We start from the raw sequence: 8,910 nt of genomic DNA on the forward strand, positions 1-8,910 counted from the left end.
GCTGTCGTGTCACCGAAGGGTTTTGTGACCCAAGTGCAGGACTCAGCACTTGACATTGTTGAACTTCATACGATTGACCTCAGCGCTTCAACCCAGCCTGTCCAGCACCAGGAAAACAACTGGTCTTATTATTAAAGACTGAGGTAAAGAAGACATTACGTACCTCAGCCTTTTCCCCATCCTTTGTTATTATGTTTCTCTGTACATCCGATAAAGGATGGAGATTCTGCTTAACCCTCCTTTTGTTGTTAATGTATTTGTAGAAACCTTTTTTATTGCCTTTCATGACAGATCAAGTTCCAATTAGGCTTTGGCCCTTCTAATTTTTGCCCTGCATAACCTCACAACAGCCTTGTAGTCATCCTAAGTTGCCTGCACCTTCCTCCAAAGATCATAAACTCTCCTTTTGTTCCTGAGTTCCCCCCAAATCGCTGTTCAGCGAGGCTGTTCGTCTTCCCTGCCAGCTTTTTGGCACAAGGACATAGCCTGCTCCTGCACCTTTAAGATTCCCTGTTTGAAAAATGTCTAGTCTTCTGGACTCCTTTACCCTTCAGCACTGCCTCCCAAAATACTCTGTCAACTAGAGATTAATTTAATTTAATTTAATTTAATTGTTATTTATTACTTCTTGAATAGGTGGGAATTTCTGGCAGTGAAGGGTTTGCCTTAATTGGCTTGCCTTTTTATAATTATTATTTGTGAAAGTGGTATCATAAACTGATCGTTACTTAGAGTGCTAGATTTAAGCAGGATTGGAAATGGGGTAGCTCTGACTTGGGCAGGGATTTCTAGTTAATCCAGTTGGCATAGGAAGCCGATGGTTGTCTTACAGGCTAGCGCTGTCAGTTGTCTACATGGGGCTGTCCTGCTAGCTGTCGGTGCTCGCTTTGGCTCCGTGATGCTCTTGTTGCACGCCTTTACCTTTCAGTGTGCCAAAAATCTCACTGAGGCAGGAAGATTTATAGCAGGTACATTTCAGAGGTGGGAAAGGAAAACAAGGTGTGTGGGGAAAAGGGGGGGGCAGAGCAACCAAGCTAGCAAAAAAGAAACACAAACAAAAACCTTTTCTAGAAGAGTAATGGGGAATGCAGCCCAGTTCCAGATGGGTTGCTTTCCTGTATTGGGAATTCATTCACATGAATTCATCTCTGCAGTTTGTGAAAGACAAAAACGAACTGCACCAACTAGCATGAATTCATTCTCCCTTCTCGTGCTGGCAGTTTTTCATTCAGTAGAAATGGTACTAGTTTTGCTGGAGCAAAGAATCCTTTCCCTGTAATGAAAACAGTTCATTGCTGTAGGTATCTCACTTCGGGAGGAAAGGGCAGAAATACTTGAAATATCTTTGAATACTTGAAATATCTTTCAGGTTAGTGCTGCCATTTATACAGAGTCTTGATTGCTCTGATTGCAGATCTTCCTTTTAAAATAGTTTAAATGGGTCGACTTGAGGTGTTAGTCTTTAACATTTTGGTTTTGTTTCTGGCTGACAGGTGTGAAACCGGTTGGCTCTAGTTTTTAAAAAGCTGAATCTGCTTTCTCCTAAGTTGTCAGAATGACCGCGTTTGTTCACCTTTCTCTTCCTTCCTGCTTAGAACATTTCAAATGGTCCAGATACAAAGGCGGCGTCCTGGTAGGCACAGTGACCTTGAGCGTGAGCTGTACATAAGTACGTTTCCTGCTCAATAATGAAAAGTCCAAGTGCCGGAGTTCAGGCTGGGAAAGCAGAAGTTTTTGGGTGCCGTGGCTCGATTCGCGGCCGGGGCAGGCGCACCGCGGGGAGTTCTCCGTTAGGGGTCACTGGAGCTCTGCCGGTGCCGGAGTCCGTTCCCGGCCCCGGGGGATGAGCGACGGCTTCTCCCTGCGGGATAAATGGCTCTTCTCGTCAGAACTTCAGCTTTTTCCAAAGCAGCGGCTTAAAGTGCAATAGTGCTGCAGCGCAGTGGGGCGCCGAAAATGTAGCCGAAGAGCTGCAGGAGTGCGTTGTGTTGATGCAAGCAAAGGTGGTGTTGAAACATTAAAAATAGACACTTCTCTTTCTGTACGCAAAGGTGTGTTTGTTTAAGTATCTTTTCTGACAGAAGGGATATTTTTAGATAGCTTCCAGTCATCTGCATGATAGATGCAATTTGTTTAGTTGTAGTTTTCTAGGATCCCCTTCAATGAGTTATTCAAAAATCCTTTTTCATTTCCTAACAAACTAATCAAAATGTAAAAAAAAACCCCAACAACAACAACAACACACCCCCCCCCCAACCAACCAACCTACATCACTGTGATGTTTTACTTGTTCTCATAACACCTTTTTTTTATTCTTAGAAATGCCCTAGAATCTGTTCTTTGCACTATTTCTTGATTTAGGTGGCTTGAGTGAAATTACTTTTCCTTCCGATTCTGGCCAAAATGTACATAAACTTTCTCTGATGAAGGTGGTTTTCATTAAAATTGTGAAGGTCAAATTTTCACTTTAGTTCTAAGTACTTCAGAGGTCCAATTCTGTACATTATTCTTCAAGGATGCTGTTCTGTCACAGAGGATTGCAGGGTCAGTCCTATTAAAATGAAATTTCACATCAGTCTGGGTAAATGCCAGCCCTTGCAAAAGAATCCAGCTTTCCATAGGTTCTAACAGATAGTTATGAAACATTTAGTTTTCATCTTATTTATAAATATAATTTTTTATTTCCTGAAGGTGATTTTGGTCTCTTAGAAAGGAGGAATCCTCTTTGGTGTTGGCTTAGATTTTTTACTGTGATGAGGGAATCAAGGTGCTTTTTTAGATTAAAACTGGTATGGTTTTTTCTAACCCAGAGTTCCTTATTGCATTTTTAAAACGCTCTTACATTGCATTTAAGGGTTACAAATTCTACCATGTGTATTTCAGTGTGTTAGTACACAGAATCCTACAGACACTTCCAGCTGGCATAAAATTACGGGTCTGTAAAAGCTGGCTAGTACTGAAGCAAGCAGTCAGTTTTCTTTCTCAGGGAGAGCGATGCACTCACAGTAGCCGTGTAAACATGAGCTGTATGGAATTGCATGAAAAGTAGGAGGGAAGGCAGTAGGGCAACCAAAATGTTTTACCTGCCAAAATTATGAAATGAGTTACTTTATGTTACAAGTTTCTGACTACAGTCACTTTTTGGAGGAGACTGCAGCTGCCCCTAATGGGTTTTCCAGTGGCATATCATGACAAAATCCAAAGAGCTTTGATAACCACTGGAAGAAATAGGAGACCAAACATCCATCTGCAACCAGTGATGACCTCTGCATGAAGACATAGCTTTGCTCCAACACAGTTTTGATTTTTAAGAACAGAGAAGTGGAAGGGGCTACTCAGGCCTCTTTAGTTTAATTGCCTATGATTACAGCCAAACACAAAATAAAGGTTTTTTTCCTCACTGCAATCCTATAATAGACAAGGTTTAAAAGAAAATAAAGTTTTTCCCCTGCTGGGTAGGAAATGTTGGTAAACTTCTGCTATCCTTGAGCTGATGAATCATAATAGCACAATGGATTTTTTCTTCCAATAATTGGTCTAATTGCTTGCACATTTTTAGACCTACCTGGATTACCGATATCTATATTGAAACTGTGGTAGTAATCTCTACAGCATAACAATACAGTATGGGAAAAACTGCTCCCCTTTGTTTTGAAAATATCATCTGCTCATTCATTCCATCCCCCAGCATTCTCTTACCAGAAGAGGAGAATCAGACTTCTCTGATTAGTCAAAGATCAGATTAAAGATCTATCACTTAACAACAAAAATATTAGCAAAAGTTATATTGTTTTCCATAGACACCGGTAGATCCTCTGTAGGTTCTTGCAAGGCATCACCCAATTAAACAGGAAAAAATTGTCTATACATCTGCCGTGTATGCCATGTCAATCTTAACAAATAATGTGATCCAGAATGAGCAGATTCAACAAATTGATTTGGTGCTAGGAATCCTCACAGACATTGCAAGAGAAGGGATTGCTTTGGCCTTGCTCTGTTCTGGCCTTGGGCACTGACTGCCAGTAGCAGTTGGAATTTGTTACCTGTGCTCCTGGAGAATATCTTCTGGTTTAGACTCCACTAGAAGAAATCTGCTTCATTTTATCCAACACGGTTTTGCAGTGCGAACCAAAATGCAGTAAGAAGGGATGATCCTGACCTGAATTTAAATACTAACGTACACTTCAAACTGAATCTCTCATTCTGCTAACTCCAGTATCTGTAATGTTTGATCTCTCTTGCTGCAGTTGGGGCAAGGGATACTAGGCTATGTAAAATGCCAGCTAACATCTTGAATTACAGAAAGCAGGGAGAAAAACAAGACCTGATTCTAAAGTGAAAACATCCACTCAGAAAATGCTTTTCAATGCAAAAGTAATAACTGTGTGCTGTTAACTGTAACTGTAAACCTAAACTAATTTAATGTTGTGTTTGTGTTTATTCCCAATGAATGAGTTCCTGTGATTTTGCTCTTTTGCATCTCCTTAATCCCTGCACATGCTACTTTATGCATTTTCCTTTCTAATACTCTGCTTTGCTACCTGCTGTCTGTGTGCTACATGCGATTTTTGTAAACATACGGGCTTATCTTTTGAGCCGCAGCTAGCACTGGCTGGCATTTGCATGCTACCCTTATTCAATTCAATTACTGACTGTCCACAGGGCAGTAATTGCACTTTCAGGAAGCTAAGATTAATGAGTAAATTGAGTTTATGTCTTTCTGGGTCATAAGATGCTGATAGGTAAAATGTATTTGGAAAGGGTAGATTTAAATCATGGCAGTTGTGGTAGGCTGTGCTAGTAGCTCATAAGGTAAGTTTAGGAATCTGCTGAAATTGAAAATATAGTTGATAGTGGAACCCAAAGGAGGATGGAAGAGAGCTATACTGACCAGTTCAATTTCTCTTTACCCAGTAAACGGATACAGCTTGCAATTAAGGCAGCGAGAAAGCAAAAATTTCAGTTATTCTGCAATAAAATCAACTTTTGCTGTGCATGCACAACTGTAAGTAAGCACCATAAATAAGTACCAGTGTTTGAGAGACATAAAGCTTAAAACAGGGTTTTGTCTGATGTGTGGGGTCCAAATGAGAATTAGACATTTGCCTGCAGGTGCCTGCCCATCTCTGGAGAGGTCAGAAGGCAACGCCTGGAGTATTTCAGTTATCAGCTTGATCAACAGGCATCAGGGTTGATTAATCAAATCAGCCATCCAGTTCTAATCAGCCACCATCTAGAAACTGAACTCCCATCCAGTCAATATGGGTGAGGGGGTGTTTCAGTTTTTAAAAAAACTTTAGCAAGTCAGTGGTTCCAGAGAAAGTCTAACTTGTCCAAGCTCTCCCATGAGAAGAGGAAGAGGTTGTACTGCTGTAATGGCTTTCTGAAAGCCATATGCCTTTTAATAAAGCATTGAGACTCACATTTTCCTATATGACAAAAGATGAGAATAACTAAAATGAATAGGAGGGAGAATGCAAATGTGGGTAGGGATGTGGAACAGTCAAACCTCACATCTCCGGTGTCACACACCAAGTAATAATTCAGCTAAGAGTCAGATCTGCCGTGCATTGCTTGGGGCATTCAGTGCCTTGTGCTTTCCGTCTTTCTTTACATCCCCTCTGTCTCTTGTGAGGGCCTTCAGCAAAGGCTGACCTCAGGGAGCTGGATCTCTTCCCTTCCTCCTGTGGCGTACTGCAGCCTTAGCGCATCTGGTCAGCCTCATCTCTGATCTCCCTTAAAAGCTCTTCATTAGAATGTGTGTCTCAGCTGTGGCTAGCACCTTGACCTCTCTCCTCAGCACATGACCCATGGCTTCCCCTTCTTTCTCCTTTAACTCCATACAAGGCTGTGTTAGCGAGGACTCAGGAGGTCAGTAATGACTTATCTGGGCTTTAGCTGCTCAGTGCACTTGGCCGCTGTTGCTTTAGGCAAGAGAATTAGAGGGCTGTTTGAGGAGAAAACAAAGACAAGACGGAGAATGGCTGGGAGTATATCACAAGTAGATTGAATTTAGATGAGGGAGTGGACATGGGGAAGCAAAGGAAGAAGACATGAAACTAATCAAGCAAATATTAATGAGGTACTGGTAGAGGAGATGGTGCTTGTTAGTATTAAATCTGTATTGTCAGCCTGTCAGAATTAGTGGGGGTGATGCCTACCATGTCAGCACTAGCTGAGCTGAGCCGAGCCGAGCTCCTGGTGTGCCCAGATGAACCGTCAAAGCAACTTCTTGCCATTCAGAAGGGGGGGAGCTGAGCACTGCGCAGGCTCACACCAGCACTCCCCAGGCAGCCCTGGTGAGCGAGCAGGGCTCTGGTCCTGGGGCCAAGATCCAAGGAGCCGCTGCATGAAAGTCTAATGCACGTGTTTGTACGGGACTGACAGGAGCCTCCAGAGCACTGCTGGAATGGGAACAGAAGAATTAAAAGGGGTGGAAAAGAAGGAAGAGAAAAGCAGACAGACTGAAATGGAAGAGAGAAACTGAAACAGACGTTAGTAATGTTAAAGGCATAGCCTAGATCTTGCCAACAAAATCGTTTGCATATGAGTAGAAGCATCTTTCAACTAGAGTCCACCTGTATATACTTCAGCTGTTTCTAAAATATATATGTCAGACTACTTTTGTGGTGTCACAGGAAAGCACTCTGCTCTTGGTGAAGCTGTGCAAATAATAGGAACAAAACCTCTTTTTCTAGCATTGCAATATTTGACTTGGCATCCTATGTGATGGATAAGACAACAGAAGCAAAAGGAAGATAGCTTAATGTAGGTAAGTATTTTCTGCATTGGATAAACTGACTTGTGCCATTACATTATACCTTCTTATTCCTCCCTTGTGGATACACGAGCACCTAAGCATATGTCAAATAATTTTAAAATGTTGCTAGCAATCAGAAGAGCAGTGCTCTTGACAATGTACCTCTAGCAGAGCCATGATTAAGGAATTCCTCAAATTCTGAATTGGAATAATGAGTGCATTTCATCCCATGTATTTATTTTTTATGGTCATGCAACACAACAAAGCTATATCTTGGCCTTTCTTTGCCTTTGCACCTTTTTAAAAAATAAATCTACATAATGCTGACTATATTCCATGATTCTTCTCTTAGCATACAATCAGATGAGGGTGCTCTTTCCTAATGACTTATAGTTATTTAATAATAACAATAACAACAACAACAACAACAACAACAATAATAATAATAATAATAATATTTCCATAGTCAAGATGGATGTTTCTAAGGGAATGACTACGTGAGTGCTTGCAGCTGTGCTCAAAATATATTACAGCCAAAGACTGTCATGACAGTATGTTACACACCCAAAATTCAGTTCCAAACAGTGTTGCGCCTGCATTTTAAGAGCTCATTTTAGTTCCTTGGCCTTTCCATGAAAATCAGAATTCTTGATGTTGCAAGATTAGTCAATGGCAAAACCCATCTGGAAGATGTTTTCTTCTCCCACTGAAACTGTGGGTGGAGATCCGCGTTCACATCCTTGCTCTCTAACTATTCTCTGTTACTGGCCAAAGCAGAATTGGTTGGGATTGTGATCCTGAGCCTGTTTAAAAAACACTTTAATAAGGGTTCTGGGTTTCTCATTATAGACACAAATTTCAGATCTGAGATTCTGGTGTCTCCATAGCTCTTTCCTAGGCTCTTCGTGATTATATTAGCTCATGGCTGTAGTCCTGAAGAGAGTGTAATTTCATCCTCATATTTCAAAAGGTTAATCTCTTCTCATTAGCAATAAGGGGTCACATCATGTGGCTCAAAAAAAAAATAGTAACATATATCTGAATTTCCTACCCATGTGAGCAGTGGAAAAATGAACAGGAGTGGGAAGGCGTCATCACATCATATACTCATCTAAATCTGGGTGCTTAAATTAGGTTCCTGCACCAGCTCTAGTCAGGAGAAATCATCTCTTTCACTGTTAGGAAATTCAAGATTGAAAAGACCCCTAATTTATTTATCAGAGTATTTGATTATGTATCAATTACATTAAAAGTTGCTATGAATATCTCACTCTCTTCCCAGCTTCTCAGTGTCTTAAGCTGCTAACTTACTGATCCTGCTGAAAAGTACACCACAATGTCATCTCTTGGGGTCTAGACCAACAAAGAACAACAAAGAAACCTGACGAAAGCCAAGAAGGAAAAAATTTCAGAAAGAAATCCAGAGCGAAAGACGAGGAACCAAATGTGTGCATTGCAGCAACAAGAGTAGCTGCTGCGTTTGGAGCAAATCTCTCAGCCCACATGAACTGCAAGAGCTTAATGAGAAAAACTGGCCATACACTTAATAAATATTTGGGCTGAAGGACTGAAGAAGGTCATGTTTTGAGGGCCTAACTACAGACATTTTGATTGTGATGGGGTTAACAAGGTATTTCTAGGAGGCAAAGGTGTGTCTCCAGCAGAGCCGGGTAGGCAGGAGCTGTCACAGGAAGGGCCACCTAGCTCACAGTTCTTGAAAGCAGATGTCCAACATTCTCTGTGGGGCTGTAAGAGCCCCAATGGTGTGACAGCCTCCCTGCCATTGGCTTGAGCAGCCCAAAGGCTGCAGAAAGCTGTAATCTGAATCTCGCTAGATGAAAGCTGCTGCAGGTATACCTAGCTATGCTGTAATGGCAGCTTTGATTACAGTATAGGTACCTTCAAAATAGAAGATCTTCAGAACTGAGGTCAAGATGTGATTATAAGAATTACAGGCTTTCCTAAAAGCGCTGAGGAAAATGAAAACATAAACAGACTGAAAAACCTATTGATTCTTCTATTTTAATCCTGATGACCAGCTACGTCAAAATGATCTGCTGGGAGCCATTGTAGCCAAATCCACACTAAAGGAAACACCGTGTGGATTGGCAGCAGACATCAGAAACCTTCCCAGAGGAGAGAAGAGGTAA

The sequence above is a fragment of the Apaloderma vittatum genome, unplaced genomic scaffold (assembly GCF_000703405.1).
Source record: "Apaloderma vittatum isolate BGI_N311 unplaced genomic scaffold, ASM70340v1 scaffold18373, whole genome shotgun sequence".
In the NCBI taxonomy this organism is placed as follows: Eukaryota; Metazoa; Chordata; class Aves; order Trogoniformes; family Trogonidae; genus Apaloderma; species Apaloderma vittatum.